Raw genomic sequence first — 17,115 nt, 5'->3', positions numbered from 1 at the left:
AGGGGCGGAGGAGGGCAGCTGTGTGGCCGGTCTCCTGGCAGGGCTTGAGCTGGGAGCAGGTAAGATCTGGCTGTAATAAATCGTAGCCGTGAGTACGAAAGATAGATTGAAGGAAAAGCCAGGTAGAAAATAAACTTCAGGGGAAGGGGGTTACATTTCCTCTAACAAAAGCTTTCATACACATTCGGTCCTGTGAGTCTCTTAGGAAATCACCCAACCTGGGGTGGTCTTGGGGACACTTGATGCCAGGAGGGAATTGAAAATAGAGAAGCCAGTTGCCATGACATTAGCTGAGAGCCCGGTGAGAAGTAATGGTGATGGCAACAGAGACGACCAGGAATGGGCAGATTTGAGATCTAAGTCGAAGATAGAATCAAAGCACTTGCTGATGGATTAGATGTTAGAAGTGAGAGGGAGAGAGAAAATCAAAGATAACTGTTGGGGCTGGACAGCAGGGATGATGGTCATGCCCTTCCCTGAAATGGAGCTTCACACTCCTCTTAGAAACCACACGCCTCACGTCTTCAGGGTCGTTGGCCAGGCTTGCAGCCCTCGCCCCTGCTGCGGTGATCAGCTCTGTGTGGACCCCATGGGGACAATCCAGCAGCAACTTGCCTTGTGTGAGACCCACTTATGCAACTTGGAAGTCAAGGGGCGCCTGCAGATGAGGCTGGCAGGCGAGGCTGGCAGGCATGTGCAGCTCCCCAGGAAGGAATAGGAATTTGCAGATCTTCTGGCTGATAGGTGAAGCACACAGCGGGGCAAAGCTGTCAGATATGGAGAAGGAAGCAAAGAGCCCTCAAGAGCCCAGGTCAAGCATTGAACCTGGGAGGAGTCAGGCACTGTAGATGCCCACCCGAGTTCTCAAGAAACTGCCCTTTACTAAGTTGACAGGCAGCCCTTGCAACGCATGCCCATCAGCACTCCTGCAAATAAACTTGGTCACTCTCTGCATGATTTCGTGCATGATCTTTGACGTAAGGATGGAAAATCTGGTATTTTGAATAAAATGCCACATTGGAACCTACTTCAGGCATTTTCTGCTTAGGCATTGCAGGAGTGGTGATGCTCTTTAAAGACCAGGACCCAGAGTGAAATGCCTGATACAGTGTTTTCAGTGGTGTTACTCTGTGACTAAGGACAGGTATCCCAGGCTTATAATTGACCTTCAGAGAATGATCTGGGTCATATTTAAAAAGATACCTGATAGTACCTTTTTTTAAGAAACTGCACTCAAAAAAATTAATTTTAATATACTTCAGGAAATATAATCACGTTAGTACTAACAAGCTAATCAACTCCTTTTACACAAATAATTAAATTGCTGTAGGACCCGAAGCTTTATTACCTTACTTTGACATTTTACTAGCAGCATATATAAAAGAGGTTATGTTTCCTTTGGAAAGAGGGATGTAGTCTCCCAAATGGTGGTGGATGGCAGTGGAAAAGGGTGGCCTTTAGAATCAGGAGGGCATGGACTAGCTTCATGTCATCCCCTTTACATGAATGTGACCGTAGGCAAGGCACTTTGCCTCTCTGAGTCATGGCTCTCTCATCCACCGTATGGTCTAATAATACCTGTAAAATTCCTAGCACAGCTCCTAGCACATAGAAGTTTCAGTAAATGGAAATTGTTATTATTATTATTATTTATAATAAATACAGGCCAGTATTCCATTTTACATAATATGAAGTCTACAGAAATTCAAAAGTTAATTTCAGGTTGTATTTTTTCAATGCTTGTTTCTTTTTTTTTAAATGGATTTTTGAGAGAGAGAAAAAGAGCGAGAGAAACATAAATTTGGTGTTCCACTTATCTATGCATCCATTGGTTGCTTCTTGTATGTGCCCTGACCAGAGATCAAATCCACAACCTTGGTTTTATCAGGATGATGCTCCAACCAACTGAGTGACCCAGCCAGGGCAACACTTGTTTCTTTTTAGCTTTTTCTTTTCCAAATTATCAGTGACAAGTAGTTCTGATTGCATCATCCTGTTTTGATACAGGTGAAAATCTGAACAAGCTCTTCACTGTATTTTGGGAATTGAAACACTTTGAATATCAAAGAAGTAAATTTTCTGGCTGTGGTTCTCCCACCTAGAATAACTTGGTCCCAGCACCTGAAATGTGTAAGTGGAAACTTTCAGAGCTGTTTTATCTTAGTTTTCTCCATCCTGTCTGAAATGGCCAAATCTCCCCAGTTCTTTCTCTGTTGCAGAATAAAAAACTTAAAAAATTAAAAAAGCCATTTTCTTGCATTACCTTCCCATGCCAGTAGAACAAAACACAAAAGCCACAAGACTGATTCAGAGGTCTCTGCCTTACACAAGTGACTATTTAAACTCTCTTTGAAATGTAGGTTTTTAAAATTTTTCATCTCTGTAGTTTCCAAAAAATTAACATCAATGGACCCCTTTCATTTGAAAGCCCTTCTGGCTGTAAAATGGTGTGTGACTCCTCCACTTAGTGTTTCTGAGTATGAATAAGGACTCAAGGGCCACTCACAGCAGGTTTATTACGAGATCTGTCACCAAATTTTTAGTAATATTTTTATACAGCATGGAACCAACGGAACATTTGAGACTTGAGCCCCTAGCAGGTGAGAGTCTCTAAATGCAATTTGTATTTTTAGAATTAAGTTTTGAACTCTTATTTTGTTTTCTGATCACTGTAATTTATTTTTCTACTCAATCCAGGGGAAAGAGAGTGATGTGTGTGTGTGTATTGTGTAGGTAGGTAGGTAAGGAGGTGTGCGAGAGTCGTTTATTAGCTCTAAAAATCAATAGTGTGACTTTGGGCAGGGGGACCAGAAAGGCATTTTGAAGCCAGAAAGTCAGATTGGCTCATTGGTGTCATCCAAGTACAACCTTTTGGGATGCTGAGCAAAGTCAGCTTGTTTTGCTCGGTGAAGGTTTCACCTCAGTGATAATATAAGCACAATGGAGAAAATTAGCTTAAAAACACTGTTCCTGGAACATGATGTCCCTGCCTGTTTACATTTAGGCACACCTGATTCAGGTTCAAACAAGAGTATGAACCAGTTCTGAATATTTTGTCTTCTTTTCTTTGTATTGCTTTAAATCCCAGTAAGGTAGGAAGAGGTGATTAGGATAGGAGAGAATTGACAACAGAGATTCATAGGAAGCAGTGCTGGAAATCAGAAAAACATTAAATCAAACCACTCTTACGTTTCTTAGAAATTATGTTGTTGGTATTAGATTTGTGATGTAGATAAAAATACCTCCACCTGTAGTTTTCCGGGAAAAAGCAAATAGGACTTTGCTCATCAAATCCCATGAAAGCCCCTAAGAAAATCTTAGCTAAGAGTTGAGTTATAGGGATGAAGAATGCAATCAGCCTGACTTGTACCAGAAGTACCTTCTAGAAAACCTGATCGTTTCACAGCTAATTGGGATAAACTTTCCTTTGCCCACCACTTGCAGCTGGAGACTCATTTATACTTTTTAAGACTATTGCCGTAATTAAATACCATTTACTTTTTTCTTAGCTTGAGAATGCAGGTCCCACTGACTTTTTCTTTTAAGTAAATTTAAGTTTGTGAAAGAGGAAATTACTTACAGATAATTTCTCGTATCTGGGATATGCTACTTTACTTGTAAGTGAATGAATAGTGACCATTCAGCTATCTCTTTTTTAAACTTTCCCCCGGCTTCTCTAACAGTAAAGATGGAGAAATGAAAGAGCAGTGCTTTCATGCTTAGTGGAGCATTACCATATCTCCTCACCCACCTTTTCCTAAGAGCAGTCTGGTGAGAAACCCTTCAAGGTTTTGCGAGGTCTTTGGAAATCAGTCTAGCTGAGAAACACCATGAAGGTAAGGTGCCCATGGCTCTCTTCTTCATCACTGTTTTGAGACACATAAATGGTGCCCAGCAACCAGGAGGAGGTCAGCAAATACCTGGTGAACGAATGGCTAATGGCTTATGGGCTTCCGGGGCCTGAAATACATCCAAGAAAACTAGTATGTGAGGCAGCCTACCTGGAGCTGCACTGCCCAATAGGGTAACCACTAACCACAAGTGGCATTTGAATTTCAATTTATTTAAGTTGATTACAATTTAAAATTCAGTTCCTCAGTTGCACCAGGCATCTTTTAAGTGCTCGATAGCCACATGTGGCTCGTGGCTGCCATGTTGGACGGCACCGATCGTGAATGTTTTCCTCATCACAGGCAGCTGAATTAGCACTGAGACATATCACTAGTAAGACCTCAGTTAGTGGCCCCAGCCTTTTTAAAGTGAAATTTCCATGTGAGAATGATGCGCGCTCATACTACAAAAAGTGTCTCTTTTACTTCTCCCCTCTGACACTGTAGGAGCTCAGTCAAGAAAGGTGGGTGGCCCACAGGGTGACTCTATCTTTGAAACTGATAGCCAAACTGCAGTGGGGCTATTAGTCACACTGATATTCCGGTAGTATATACTTATTTAGCTACACCAGTTGTTAGAGTAGTGAATATCTATATTAATTAATAAAGAGCTGCTGTTTCAAGCGTATCCAGCGGCTCCTTCCTCTGTCTCAGGAGCCCTGGCCATTTGTGTAGGGATGTCCCCAACTTCCCCTTAATCAAGCAAAAGAGTTAGTTGATGCCTATCTTATACCTGGGCGTAGGAGGCTGCTCAAGCACCCTGCCCCAACACTGCAACCTCAGATTGGTGGGTGATGTCCTTAGCCTCCGCAAGGGACCGTTTCCTAAGAGTCTTTCTTAAGGCTGCCCATCGCTACCAGGGGCAACTTTATAGGACCACTGGCCTCAAGAAGACCATAAAGTCATTTTACCCAACCCCTTCCTTTTACTGCAGAAATCAAGTCACAGAGAGTCACTCAGGCAGTTCGTGACTAATTCAGAGCTAAAACTCAAATATCCGAACTCAATTTTTCTTTTTCTTTTGGCTATATCTTCCTGTTGTCAGTTTTCTTAACTGTGAAATGAGAGTTAATGTGTTTATGCCTCACAAAGTTGTTAGTGAAAAGAATAATGATACCCAACATTTTATGCATGTCTTATAGTTTGCAAAAATTCTCTTGTCTGCATTTTCATTTAATCCTCACAGGAACCTATGAACTGTGTGAGACTCAGAGACAGTGAATGACCTGCCCGAGAGAATAGAGCTAGAGTGAGTAGCAGAGGTCTAAGTCTCTTAGGGCTTGGGAAACTATAAACGCTTGTAAATGTAACAGAATATAACCACGTGGCATAACTAGTTTGGAGCTTGTGGTATTTTGCAGTTGAAAATTTAGTGACATTGGAAGTGGCAGCTTTGTTCAAGCAATGCTTTTTTTGCTTTGATAATGTGCCAACTGCACAGACTTTGGTTCAGCATTAAAACTGAAGTGGGCCGCTTCGAAGTATATTTAAAATGAGAGAATCCAAATTTGTAATTAGCTTTAGAAATGCTAGCTGTGTAGTTTGAGTATCTGAAGAGCTCTGGCGATCATTTCTGTTATTACTGGTGGTTTGCCTTTTTTATACCCCCACCCCCACAAGCAATTAGGCCCTCTGGAAAAAACAAAGTATGTTCTTTGAGGGGTCATTTCCTTTATTACCACTTTTCTTTTTCACACCTTATAGTCCTGGTGTACTTCCACAATAAACCATATAGCTGATCATGGCAAAAACATTTAGAAGCCATTCTACCCACTTGACACCCGATTACAGGGGAATGCTATTACAGTTACAAAGACAAGTCACAGAGACGTTACTGGTCCACTTTCTGATAGCCTTTTGTTCTTTGGTCTTTAGATAACTTTGATAGAAACATTCCTTACTTTTAGATAAGATTGTTGGGAAAATCAATTTAACTTACTTCCAAAATAAAATTAAAATTTTTTTGCATCTCTCTTACTCTCTCCATACTTCAGCCATCTTATACTATATGCTATATCCTACTATGCAGAAATTGAGTTTATAGATAAGGGAAAGAGTGAAATTATTTCATTCTATATAACAAATATCTCTTCAATATTCTTTTATTTGTTTATAAAAATTGTTATGCTCTCTATACCAATTATCCTGTAAGGTTAAGTGCATATAAAGGGAAAAGAGAAAAATTTTTAGAAAAGCTGTGAGTATAAAGTTCCTTTGGGGTTATGAGTCCTGATTAAGCATTACTAATTTATAGTACATTTGGGAAGCTCGTGTTTGTATGTTTGTTTGTATGTTAAAGTATGTATTATGTATGTGTCTTCATGTCTTCTCTGTGTATACCCTGTTATATAATGGACTCTCAACTCTATTGTACTCTACGAGATACAGCCTCCCTCCTGTCAGTAAGACCTTCAGAGGGTTTACTATTATCTAGAATTTTTAAAGAATTTATTTATACCAGTTTTCCCTGCTTTGTGTAGATGCTATTAGAGGAGGGTGCTAAGAACAACAAAAAAAGCATAAAGGTGTAAAGTTTATGATTTACAGCCAGACTTGGAGTCATCAGGTCATTGAAATATCTTGGACTCATTCAAAACACTAGGCTTGAATAGATCTTTGAAATTCCAAACCTCTGATTCCTCCCAACATATTAGTGTAGAAGAGGGACTGATGGGGGTGCACATACTTTCAAATTCCACACCCACAGTTTTTATGTTAGTGCTCTGCCTGTTAAATGAGGCAATGCACACGAATCCAGCACCGGCACTGACACACTGTAAGCACTCAGGAGGGCCGTTACGGTTGACTTCTCTGATTTGGCTTTGTCTTCACACTTCTTTCCGCTCTCTTATGACCATGCTGAGAAGCAGCAAAATGTCCAAGAAATGGGAAAACACCCCAAGGAAGGGAAACACCAGGCCTCAGTAGCCCAGAAGCCCACAGATAATAGGCAGCTGACAGTTTCTCTTTTTAGGATGGTGTGTGAATTATTTCTGTACTCCCTCATCCCTTTGCACAAGCTAAGACCCCCAGAGACAAGTGGCAACGCCTCCATTGCCCAGATCTGACTCAGTCTGCTCTGATGAGGTTCAACTGGATGGCAAACTTACATTAATCCCATCACTCTCTGATTTTGTGAAAAACAGTTCACTATCTTCTGTGTAAGAAAAACAAAATTAAAATCTGAATGTGGTTGTCACTGATTAGAACTTTAAGATGTGTAATGTGCTAGTGTATTTTTTTCTGTGCTTATGATAAAGTGAGCAATTAAACATACTAACCACACTCATGCTGTGGCAGGAGTTTCAACTGGTGCAGCTTTTCTGGAAAGTCATCAGGCCCCCTAAAGTTTACACCATTTAACCCAATAATTCCTTTTCTAGGAATCTACCTAAGAAAATATTCAGATATTCAGACAATGTGATATTCAGATATATCCCTCAAAGTGTTATTGGCAATAACAAGCAAACAAAAAAAGAAAGAAAACAATATGTAATTCCAAAAATAAGAGAAATAGCTAAATAAATAAAACCCTTTTCTATGGAGTTTTACATGAACATTGAAAGGCATGTGTTTGAAAAAAAATTAACGTGAGAAAATGCTCACATTCATACAATGTTGAATGAAAAATTAGAAACAAAACTCTGAGTATTTTTGTATATATTAAAAGAAAATACTAGTCCACAGTCCCTTATTCCCAATTCTGAATCCAAAAGCTTTCAAAATCAAAAGGGATTTTTGGTAACTTCTTTGGTAGAAAAACCTAACCTGAATTAATGTGAGGCTCTGCTTTATCTGACTTGATAGGAACATGCATCTGTTTTGCCACAGAAATATTTAATGTGTTTGTAGCGTGCTGCTCCAGACTGTGATGGAGTATTATGTGATAAACGGTAGTTCCATCATTATACTCTCTAAAATTCAAACAGTTCTGGATGCTAAAGTATACCTGGCCCAGGAGTTTCAGTGATGGGGTCGTGAATCTACACAACAAAATATCATCAATGAGTTATCAGTGTCAAGGTTGCAATTGGTCTTTATGCTTTTCTGTGTTTTCCAAATGGTCTACAATAGGCATGCACTAATTTAGCATCAGAAAAAAATAAGTCATATTTGTTTAAAAATAAACATATTGAGGCATCAGAGAATCATTTCATTTCAGTCAGAATTCTCGAATTTATCATTTGCTTCTTGCGATGCCTTGTTACTGCAGCCACATGTGTCTTTTAAACCAAGGTGTTCTGATTTGTTGAAAGAAAACATTCATGAGGTGAAATAAAGGAGTTATTGACCTGTCTCCAAGCTGCTTTGGGGCTCAGGGCAGCACCCGGTGAGGGATGCTCACCTGGAGGAAATACTTGGGGAATAGGGCTTCCACCGAGGCTGAGCCCAGCCATAATACCATAGGCTGTTTCATCATGTTCTGTTTATGTGGATGCGATGAAGGAGCACACAGCCAGAGGCACAGTAAGTTAGCTTAGAGGTCATAGTTCAGGGGGCAAGGAAGAGCAGGATGGCAAGAGGGAGGGGAAACGCTAACATGCAAGGCTTACTCTGCTAATGGACAACTCTTCCTCCCCAACCAGGTGGACACTCGCTGACCTGTCACAAGGTTGCCCCACAAAGCCTTGGGGTCCATGTCTGAATGGATTGCTGCAGCCTTCTCATCTCTCCCTCTGCCCAGTTCCCTACATCCTAAGACTCAAAGCCAGCACAGGACCTGGAAAAATTACATGTAAGTTTTGATTAAGATTTCTTTTCTCAAACCAAACAATAGTAAACATTTTCTTAGGTGAAAATAACTAATAACACATACACACATGCATGACTTTTCTTTTAACAAAGCTTCTTGAGAATTAGAATTGAGGAAGGGAGCTGGGGTTAGTTAGATTCTGAGTATTGGTGGTGCCTTCACTTAGTGGTTCTTAAACTTGAGCTTGCATCACTATTATATGGAGGGCTTGTTACAGGACAGCTTGCTCGGCCTTGTGTCCAGAATTTCTAATTTCGTAGATCTGGGGTGGGCTGGGAATTTGCTTTTCTAACAAGTGTTCAAGTGATGCTGATAGAGCTGATCCAAGGACCCCACTCTGAGAATCACTGCTTTAGCTCATGTGACTGAGAAGAGGAATGTTAAAGGTAAAAAAGCATATTAAATATTTAGTACTAAACGTCACTAAATTAATATATTTAGTACTTCCCTTAACACATTGACTCATCTCTCAGAAAAGAGAATTTTAAAGTCCTCTCATCACCGTCACATTTGAAGTCCAGCCAAGTCGATGTCATTATTCTGACAATTTTCCTCCAGAGTCACTAGTACCAGTCATTCATTGCCCTTGGTTTTCAACAGGGGTGGCTAACAGTGCTGTTATTAGGCTAAAATGACAGCGACATTCCTTTTGTAAATTTGCTTGTTGGACTTTTAGACACACTTTAAAGAGAAATGCTTTGTTTTCCTGGGGTGGGAAATACATTGCTCTCCTTCAGAGTGAATCATCCTTATATCCCTCCCCATCATACACTTAAATGTGACTTGATTTTACAAAACATGTGAGAAGGGGGGGTACCTCTAAAAAACCAGAAAGACCAAGTCAGCTAGTTCAGGTTTGTATGGGGTTATAAGTTCTCAGGACTGACCTGTTGTGAGGATCAGCATGTTATTGCTTCAGCTTTGGAACAAGCCAGTCACCTTTCTGCTGAGGACAAGAATAATTGATTCCATGTTAATAGAAAAGAGTAGAAGAGCTTGGCTTAAGAAATACGTACTTCAATGTATGTGAGCATTCATGGAAATGTACATATGTGCCTGTGAATATATATGCATTTTGTACTTTTCTAAGCTTTCATTGTAGGAATTTTAAACATTTTTTTCTTTTGTTCCATTGAGTCGATGTGCATGTAAAAATAACAAGTGATGCTGTCCAGAAAATGTTTGAGAAACTTCTGGGCATTTTAAATCTGTAGGTAATCACTGTGATTTATAGCATTTTCCTTGGGTATGATAAATGCTATCATTCAAAATATCACTGAGGACTTACAGTGCTTTTATTATAATTCTCTGGAATTGAGAATAATCACTGTTAATAAAGCAGTTCCCAAGCAGCTATATAATGAAGGAGCATACCTATTGCGTAAACATTAGCAGAGCCCCAAATCCTAGAGATAGATTTAAGTGCATATGTTTAAAATAAAAACCACAAAATCAGAAAAAGAAGACAAAAAAGTGACTTATGATGAAAGAGTTCTATAAGGAATTAATTCAAAGCTATTCAGGGGCTGTCCAAAGGGTAGAAGGGCTGATATTAGGGCTGACAGAGTTGTGAGTGATGCAATTATCTATTATTGCTCTACCCTCACAAACTAAAACATCTCTGTCAAGCACTAATTAGTTATTCTGCACAGCAGTCTTGGAAAGAAGGTTTTCAGTTTATAAAGTGCCTTCACTATGAAGGGAAAGAAGTGGGTTGGATCAGTTGCTTGGTAATGCCCCTCCCACTTTGGCATCTGTGAGTGTCCACATTTACGCATCAGGTGTTCCTGTAGGATGACTCTGTGTGCCACTTCATAACCGCAGGCCAAGGAAGGAAGAAGGCTCCTGTGGTGCCTCAGGTAATCGGGGCTTCAAGCTCCTGCAGGACCTGGCTCACCTGCCTGGATCGCTCCCTGTGCCCTCAGGTGAAGCACTGTAAGTCACCTAGTGCTTAGAGCAACTCCGAAATTCCGTGCGTGTGAAAATAACTGAATACCAAATAGTATGACAGTTCCTCAGAAAATTAAACCTAGGATTACTACATGATCCAGCAACTCCACTTCTGGATATTTACCTAAAAAAAGTGAGAGCAGGGGTTTAAAGTTATTTGTACACTGTGTTTATAGCAGCAGCATTTACAATAGTCATAGGTGGAGGAAGCCCTCATACCTATCAGTAGGCAAGTGGATGAAGCAAATGTGGTGTATATATACTGTAGAATGTTATTCAGCCTTAAAAAGATGAAATTCTGACACATGCTACAACATGCATGAACCATGTAGATACTAAGTGAAATAAGCCAGACGCAGAAGGACAGATACTGTATGATCCCCACTTATGTGAGGCACCTAGAATAGTCAAATCCGTAGTCCAAAAGTAGAATGATGGTTGCTGGGCCTAGGAATAGAGGGGAATGGGCAGTTAGTGATTAATGGAGACAGAGTTTCACTTTGGGAAGAAGAAAAAGTTCTGGAGATGGCTGGGTGGGGATGGTTGCACAACAGTGTGAATGTACTTAATGCCATTGAACTGGACTCTTAAAAATCGCTAAAATGGTAAATGTTATGTTATGTATATTTTAACACAATAAAAAATATGGATACCAGAGATCACTTTCCTTCTGAGAGTGCTGTGCAGAATCACTAACCTAGTGCTTGACAGGGATGCAACAGCTTGGATGGATGGCCATGTCCCTCACACCCCCTGCAGACCTCATACTTTTGCGCCAGGCTGAGGGATCTGCAAAATGTCCTACTTTAGTATTAGGAATGGGTTTCCTATCGAGGCAAGGACACAGTTTTCATAAACTACTGGGGGAAATGCCATAAACAACTGTAATCTCTACTAAAATGCCCTTTACACGTATAGGAAACAGCTTCACTGTGACAGCGGGACAGTGTCCCCACCTGCACTCCTTCGGGGGGGCTGCTCCAGTTCATCAGAATCGTGTGCTCATGAACAAGGCCAGGCACAGTGCCCCAGCACGCACGTGGTTATGGGGCCGTGTACATAGCTGTGGCACATGACAGGTCTTGATCCATGGATGTGGACATGGAGGCAGGAACAAGATGGAAGCCTAAGAGAAAATGGAAACTTTGAAAGAAAACTAATACACATAGTTCTCCTCCAGTAGGGCCTCAAATTATTATAAAATTCCAAATGAAGTATAGTTTATCCCCCATCACCAAATCTCTGTGGTATTGGGTATTACTGTACAAATCACAGGACAGTTTAGTGAGCGACCTGCAGTCCTGTGAGGAATATGCGGTATTGGACCCATTAAGGTAGTCCATTCGGGCCTTACATTTTTGGGGAGTTTGCTTTTTATTCTATGTTTCCTGAAAGCTGGCCTTGGAGAATGATCATGGGGCTTAGTAGCCATGCTTTCTCCCCAGGTTTCTTTTACTACTTTCAGGCCTTCATCTGGGTATGACCAGGGACTATAATTTCTGAAAAGTATGCATAAGGGTTCATAGTTTCAAAAAGCTCAGAAACCTGTCCTAAATTATCTCACTTTCTCCTTAAGACATGAAGATTGTTTATATTCCTGTGTGTACACATTATATATGTCTACATACATGTGTATATATGTGTGTGTATTTCACTTAAGGAAAAGGTATAACTAAAGAAGAGGTAAAATAAGGCCATCAAAGTTAAAGTACAATATATATAAATTAGTCGCTTCATTCCCACCCCAGACTTTCCTAACCTGTTAGAAATAAGCTCGCCATGCTCTTCACTTAGGTGATGGAGAACAGGGCAAAGCGACCAAGGTTTCAAAGGTTTCACAGGGAACTGCTAAGGTATAAAAAAAGCTGAAAGTAAAGTTTTTACGAAAAAACAAATCCAGATCAGCAAGTGTCAGAGAGAGAAAACTAAGTGCTTATTTCTCCTTGGCATCCACACATAGCTACCAGCACCCTACTCTTGAGATGAAATGACATGGATATAGAATTGAATCAAAATTAATTCAGCCCCATGAGTTTAGATGGACACACTGACACTTCTAGAGAAGACCAGCAAACCAATTGTCACCCAGACGCGATGATATAAGGTAGAGAATGCCAACAGACATGCCCTTGGAGGCTCTCCTTGAGGCTCTCACGCTTCCTAGCAATCAGATGTGCCTGGTTCCAGACACTGAGTTCATGTTTAGTGATGGCATAGCTACCTGGAACCCAATTAACCAGAACCCCGAATTAACTGCCCTTCCTATTTCCCCACCCCCACCCCACTCCCTCCCACACACTCCACCCTACCCCACACATCCCACTTCCCTTTTTCAGAGATAAAGGTTCAGAAAACAAGACAGCTCTGGTTCAGTAAAGGTGGAGAATAGCTGTACCCCGGAGGGTAGTTGCAGCTGAAGACACTGACCTGATGAACCATCGGAATGGTTACAAGTTTCATAACTAGGAAAAGACTGCCTTGGGGAGATTTTCAACAGAAAGCATTTTCCAGCTGTCAATTAACCAGAAAATTGAAACAAAAACAAAAAATCTTCTTGTCCTGAAATAGGTTTAGTTCACTGAGGTTTTATTGCACCCATTTTCATGCCTTGATAATAACCTAAAAATGTTGACGTAGGATTGAAAAATATACCATTCATTTTTATTCTTGAGAAACTGTGCAAGTTTTGGCATTTACCACCTTTCCAGTGCCAGAGTTTAAATTTCAGAAATCTTTTTAATGTTTATTCTGTTTATTACGTTTGGAAGCCCTCTAACGATTGTGATATTGAGTTATATATAAAATAACTTCATGAACATATATACTTGGCTCCTATAGTCGTTAGGGAACCATTGGCATGGTTTTGAAGTCAATTCTATTGGGTTTTTTTAGAATGTATGACAGGATTATTTGAAACATATTGTTTCCCAGTTATGTTCTGCTCAAGGCATCATCCAAATTAATTTTCATTATCTGCATATACACTAATTGTGCAAATAGGAATGATGCATGATATGGTAATATACAGTAATATATGAAGCAAAAATTCCAAATGATATTCCCTGTGAGTCTCCAAATAAACTCAGCCATGCATATGTAAAGCTGCTTACCAAGAGCTATCAGTTGTAGCACAAATAGTATATCAAATTATTCTAATTTCCAGTCTTCTGTTTTTTAGAAATTATTTGTGTGCTCTTTTTTTGGATACACTTGTCACTAGCAAAGTAACACCTGTCTCTAAGCTGTGATTTATCCCAGGGGAATGGCACCACACTCTTCCAAGGGATACCCTGTTCAGCTGATCCTTGTGAGCATCCTGGCGCCTGAGCTTCTGCTCTTCTGCTCCCAAACAATATTTGCGAAGCGCTGCAGTGTAGCAGGATTTAGAGTCCTCAGGGTGTCTAACTAGAAGATTATAATCTATTGTTTCTAGCAGATTTTTGCTTTATTTCACATCTGATTTGTCACCAGGACAGATTATTAAACTGAGTCTCATATCTTAAGTCGTCTTAATTATTAGAAAGAGCAGAATCAGAGAAAAATTAACTTTCTTTTTTATCAAAACAGAAGTACCTTTATTTTCCTGATTGTAAAGGCAGTAATGTTTGTACACATAATTTATAAAATAATAGAATAGGATAAAGAAGAAAATAAATTACCAATAATCCAGCTACCCAGATACAATCTACATGGTAACTCATTCTTTTGTGTATTTTTGCAGAGTTCAGTTAATCAACTTAATTCCAAATGTTCTGTGACTTTAAGCAGAACTGCGTGTAATGAAGTCAGTTTTACCATAGGGTAGTTGATATAAACAAGAGTTAAGTTCCTACAGCATCTCATCAATGTTACAACGAAAGGACGTTGAATGAAATGACGTTATTCCAGGACCTGCTGTCCTCAGGACTGATTACATCCCACAAGTTAGTGGAGCTTAGGAATGATGACTTTAGACATCATTTTCTAGGACAACAATCTTCTAGTTGCTTATTTTTCTCCCTTCAAATTACATTAATCAATCCTTGTCAGAACAGATACCTGTGTGGATTCACTGGTATGTTTATCCAGTGGAAATCGCAATTAACTCTTCTTTTCATTTCTACATTGTATCAATAAAAATGATTATTGAGTGGTCCTATAAGATCCTAGTGGGTCTCTGGAATCATAAAAGAAGATTCAATTACGTATAATAAAATTGCTTTAGTGTTAGGTCAACCGATGGCATTCCAGTTACTTAAAAATCCGTAATCAGCATACTCTAAGGCAATTTGGCAGAAATGGAAAAGGTTGATTAGCCAGATTTCCCCATTCCCCATCCTCCATAATCCAAACAATATGGACGCCAGTAAAATTCTGATTTTATGCCTAATGCTAACAAAATGTGATTCAACTACATCCCTGCATGTGCTGTGAACGAGAGAGGTTTCCTTCCACTTTGCATCCTTTATCTCCCTTCAGAGAGGTGTCTCCTCAGAATCCTGGTGCTCCCTGGGTTGTGCTGCCATCTCTGCCTTCCTTTGGAGAGTGCTAGGGCTCTGGATCAGGATGAATCCTAGCACTGAGCCAAGGACAGGAAGGGCTTGGAGCACTGAAAGAAAACCCAGATGAAGTATATATATAGCAAGCAGCTGCTTGAAGAGATTTTTGTCTTAAAAATTATCTGTATTTGGCATTGGGTACGACTAGGTCTTATCATCCTCTCTACAAGACGTAGGTTCTTTGAAAGCAGTTTCTTCTAGGTTCTCTACATCCCTTCACATCCTTTCTGTCCTTGCATGTAACAGAGACTCTGTATTGACTTACATTGACATTTCTGTGTCTCTCGAGTGAGGGGCGACGACTGTGTTCCGTTCAGAGAGCTGCATTTTGCCTTTCCCACAGCAGCCAAAGGGCGCTCTGATGAACAGCCGAGATTGCGCTCACTGCCGGGTGGAGGGAGGTGGCACACAGCACTTTGATCCCATACACGAGGAGATGCTCATGTGGATACTGAGCACTGGGTTCTTGGTCTTCAGTTTCGATTTGCCCTCCTTGCTTCACTGAGTCACGGTGCTCACCCTTTGGTGGGAGGAACGTCATTTAAGTCTGAGACTGTCCCTCGGACTGTTTATGACACTGTATCTGAATTTCCCATTACATTAACAGCCAGTGTTTGTCACCAAATTTCAAGAACACGCTAAAAGTTAGTTGGTTCGTAGTTGACATTGAAATTAACTTTCTCTAACCTAAACCAGTGAAAACTAAAACGCTCCTCACCACATAAAAGTTTTGCTTTCGCTGTGTTCAGACCCCTCCTACCCTGTCACAGCACAGTCATTTGGAGTCTTGTTTGGGGGCGGTGTGGTTGTATCTCAGCGGTGTATGACCCACTTTTTCGTACCACTTAATTACCCGTGTTTTTACAACACTCGTCAGAAGTTCTGACGACAGTGGGCTTTAACCTGAAAAAGGTTTTCTGATACATCTCGTCAGCACTGCTCTAGACCCCGCGTTATCGGAAGAAGGTGTCAGCTCTGCAGGTGCATTAACTACCAGAGGATGACAGGACACTTCCTCTAGTTTCTGGATAATGAACGAGCACACAGGTAAAGATGCCTTTCTCAGGGCTGACTCCTTTGGTGCCTTAACTATTCTGTCGAACTGACTTCTACATATCCATGACTGCCTGCATGTGTTTGCTGCTGTGTTTTGCAGAGGGCTCAGAGGAACAAGCATTTAAATTGGTACCCTGGGACCTTAATAACTTAACTTTCATTAAAAGTCTAAAGAGATACGCTCATCTTGTCCTCTGTGTCCCTAGAAAACATGTTCTTCTTCATTGTGTTTCTAGTTTGCGATCAAGGTGATTGTCTCTCAATATCAGCTTCTTCATTGGCAGCGATGGCCATGTGCGTGTTGATGCTGAATGAGCTGCAGGGTGTGGGTGGTGACTGGATAGAGCAGGGAGAAATGTGCAGGAGGGAGGGGAGATGGTGGCACAGGGATGCTGTGCCCTGGCGAACAGTGTGCTGCAGAGAACTAAAAGCAGATTTAGGACGGTGATACTGACCTGATGTTGGCAAACTCATCCCTGACAGCCCGCTCAGTTTCAGAAACGTTTGCTTCTGATACCACTTTTGTTCATTTGAAGAACTTTTCAAACACTATCATTGTTTCCAAACAAAATGTTGTAGATATCATCTTCCTGAATTTACAGAAACGTTTTGGGGTGCATGTCTTTGCTGAAAGTTGGTTGACATGTGGCTCGCGGCAGGGTGGTGCCGTGCCTGGCAGATCGCGTTGGCCTGTGCACTGAGTGACATACCAGCGTGGAGTCTTTGAAAATGCCCATAGATAAGTCAACCTTGTTTTCCCTGAAAGTCCTGATACAGAAAAAGAATGAAAGAACAAACACTAACTGGAAAAAATGTCACAGATTTTAGCCACTTTGCATCCCTTGTTAGGACAAACCCTGGCTTGGGTTTTTTTACATTTGTGAACTTGTGCGGTAGGTGGAGCAGTGTGGGTGGCCCAGAAAAAAGT

At 40.6% G+C, this 17,115-nt stretch overlaps 1 protein-coding gene across 4 annotated transcripts in view; it reads left to right on the top strand.

Annotated features, from left to right (window-relative positions):
- The window catches only part of BACH2 (BACH transcriptional regulator 2), a 305,235-nt gene that overhangs the window by 169,555 nt on the left and 118,565 nt on the right, over positions 1 to 17,115 (top strand). For all 4 annotated transcript variants that reach the window (XM_087817513.1, XM_087817511.1, XM_087817512.1 and 1 more), the window contains exon 3: positions 8,477 to 8,625. The gene's annotated coding sequence lies outside the window, so the exon portion shown is untranslated. The remainder of the gene's footprint in view (positions 1 to 8,476; positions 8,626 to 17,115) is intronic.

This window comes from Miniopterus natalensis, chromosome 5 (genome assembly GCF_054644295.1).
Source record: "Miniopterus natalensis isolate mMinNat1 chromosome 5, mMinNat1.hap1, whole genome shotgun sequence".
NCBI classification, from domain to species: Eukaryota; Metazoa; Chordata; class Mammalia; order Chiroptera; family Miniopteridae; genus Miniopterus; species Miniopterus natalensis.
Note: the sequence above shows the minus strand (reverse complement) of the source record. Positions and strands in the feature narration are given on the sequence as shown.